The 3,066-nt window shown below is 41.8% G+C and overlaps 1 long non-coding RNA gene across 2 annotated transcripts; it reads right to left on the minus strand.

The window, feature by feature from the left end:
• Nucleotides 1–579: 579 nt before the first annotated feature.
• Nucleotides 580–2,236, minus strand: LOC147452846 (uncharacterized). Of its 2 annotated transcripts, none has more exons than XR_015189005.1 (3): nt 2,056–2,236; nt 1,892–1,950; nt 580–757 (listed from the first exon to the last, which is right to left on the minus strand). It is a non-coding gene; the product is annotated as an uncharacterized LOC147452846 (long non-coding RNA). The 2 variants fall into 2 exon arrangements; XR_015189004.1 differs by having other exon boundaries at nt 1,892–1,958.
• Nucleotides 2,237–3,066: the final 830 nt, after the last annotated feature.

Here is a 3,066-nt window from a genome sequence, read left to right on the forward strand (position 1 = left end):
TAGACGTTCTTTGAGGTGAACTATTTACCTCAAAAGATAAAACAATAGGTATTCATGTTTTGCTATCAATCCTCCATTTTCTCCTCTCTACAATCTCTTCAGAGGTGACACTTTTAGCTTAACGCACAGTTATACACTCATCAATAATTTACCACATTACTAGATTACGGCCGCGATTGACATGATGAGAATTCCTTACAAGTGCAATTGACAAAATAAAAAAATTATAGACATAATAGACAAGGTTTAAGCCCACCACATTCTCCCGTGACTAAAATCTTTAGACACTTCAAATCTATCAAGCAACACAACATTTAAGTGAACCTTCAACTAGCAGGCACATCCACACTTATGCAACCTGCTTTATTATATGGTCAAATTCTCCATGCAAAAACTTGTGCACATTGCTTTAGGTGTAGCTAAATGTAAAGAGAGCAATCATTTCAATGGCTATGATCAAGGTTTCTCTATACCCGGTGACACCGAGAAGAACTGTCTTAAAAAACCTCTTCCACGTATGTGAGACTTGATTAAAAAAAACACTTAAACCCAATATAAAAGAAAAGCATTAGTGAGATATTAGAAAAAGAGCAAAACAAAGTTCTTTCATGTTTCAAGAAACAAGCTTGTACAGATGACTGTAAGTACCCACTTCAAGTGTGAAAGCAATGTCACAACCATGCACATACAAGGAATTTGGTTTTCACATCCCCAACAATGTATTGTTGGCAAATAAGAACTACAAGGTAGGCGACTCCTGCACAAAAGCACCAAACATTAGAAGCTAAAACCCATTCAATCAAAACACCCTACAGGTGTAGCTTACAAGAACTAACATACCATGTTATGTACACGATAAACATATTTGGATATTTCACATGAGCGTCTGAAGCAAGATGAAAAAGTTTCTCAAATCGCAGGAGGCAAGTCACCCAAAAGGTGCACTTCTCTATGAGGGCTTTTCCATGGCAAGTATGCTTAATTCCAAGTCAAACTGTGGGCATGGAACTATTGAGCTATCTGATCGAGGGTCTTCTTACAAGAATTCATGTGTAGCAAAAGCCCATGAAAATGTGAGCCTCGCGCCTGAAGGCTGGAGGTTATGATAATATATTTTGACCTTCTAGGTTTTGAACGTGAGGTCACGAGGCAATAGTAATTAAGATGTGAGGTCACCAGGGGCAATGCTCTTACAAATGAACCCTTGTCTGTGAAGACAGGTCAACAGATTATAGAAGTCATGGTGCCCAAATCCAAGGCCACCATGACCTTGACTGGTGCCTCCAAGCCGAGGCACGGACTCTTGATCCGCATTTCCCGAAGCTGCTACTTGATGACCATATCGTCTTAACTTACAAGAATGCAAAAAGTCGTGTCATATTTTTAGATTACAATGGTACAATGGTGCCTCAGGGTTCTATAAACAAGACACCTAGCCAGGAGGTTTAGGCAACTCTCAACAAGCTCTGTGGGGATCCTAGGAATATGGTCTTCATTGTTAGTGGAAGAGGTCGACAACCTCTTAGCGAATGGTTCTCACCCTCTGAGAAACTGGGTATATAGCTGTCGAGCATGGCTTTTTCTACAGGTAACAATTTAGATCTAGAATGGGGTTTCAATGCTTTTCTACTTATTTGTTGTGTCAAGTTGTAACATTAGTTTGTAATGCAGGTACAATTGTGTTCCTTTTTGTGGGTTGTAAGAGCCTATGGAAAGTTCGTACAGTTAAAAAACCTGAAACATGGATGTATCTGTGGAAGTCTTGCACTCCAGAAAAAGATAAGCACAAAACAAACAAAGCAATCTCTCTCTCTCTCTCTCTCTCTCTCTCTCTCTCTCTCTCTCTCTCTCTCTCTCTCTCTCTCTCTCTCTCTGCATCTCTGTGTGTTACCTATTGCGAAGCCTTGTCATCCCTTGTGAGTTTGTTGCACCCGCCCTCTACGTTTCTGCCTGCAAACCTTGCAAAAACATAGCGAGAGAGACAAACAAGACAAGACCGTGAGTAAGGAGACCATAGCTAAATCCAGTAACTGACCTATCACAAAACTGGCAAACCTATAGATGGTTCTCATCGTGTGTTGGGCCTTGGCGCGCTCATCATTGCTATGCCCAATGCCTACATCGCATCTATCTCCTCCTGATTCATGCTTGCGCACTCATCTCTGCTTCGGCCATCACCTTCATCATGTGCCTCATGTTTTCGCTCATTGTTAAATGACCTAGACTTTGAGCTCTACGGGGGGGGGGGGGGGAGTGAGAGAGAGAAATGAATTTTTTTTGCTCATATATAAATGACCTAGACTTTGAGCTCTAGAGGGGGGGGGGGGGGGAGAGAGAGAGAGAGAGAGAGAGAGAGAGAGAAATGAAATGTATTTGCTCATATATAAATGACCTAGACTTTGAGCTCTAGAGAGAGAGAGAGAGAGAGAGATGAAATAATATATTAACGTCTTCAAAAAGGCCAAAATAACATATGAGACCAAACCGTTACAAAATGGTGAACCTGGGTACAGAAAAGAGGGATACTAAAGTGAAACTAAAGGTGCTACTGATTGCAAATGTGTATGGTTTGTGTGATCACTGATACAATGTGTGCCCAATACAAGAGGGTGATATAATGGGTGATGATTCCATCCTCATATGCACTCTGGATGTCGAGCTAGTATGGCTCAAATTCTCTCTTGTAGTCTCCCGTGAATGTTGTGATGCTCCTCTCCTCAGTGGTGGGCGTCTTTATCTCCCTAGCTCCGATGCTCGATCAATGAGAGTGCTGCGAGTGTGGGTATGAGCTGAGCTTTGTACTAGTGGCTGCCCCTCTACTTGTCCAATGTATGGTGTGAAGAAATCACTCTAAATGTCAACTAGTATGGCTCGAACCTTCTATTGTAATCTCCATCGATGTTTTGAAGCTCCTCTCCTCAGTCGTGGACATCTCTATCTCCCTAGCTCTGATGCTTGATCAATGAGAGTACCACAAGTGTGGGTATGAGTTGAGCTTTGCACTAGTGACTGCCCCTCTACTTGTCCAGTGTTCGGTGTGAAGAATTCAATAATCTGTCTTTGGAA

Source organism: Adiantum capillus-veneris, chromosome 8 (assembly GCF_014529385.1).
Source record: "Adiantum capillus-veneris isolate H3 chromosome 8, ASM1452938v2, whole genome shotgun sequence".
Taxonomy (NCBI): domain Eukaryota; kingdom Viridiplantae; phylum Streptophyta; class Polypodiopsida; order Polypodiales; family Pteridaceae; genus Adiantum; species Adiantum capillus-veneris.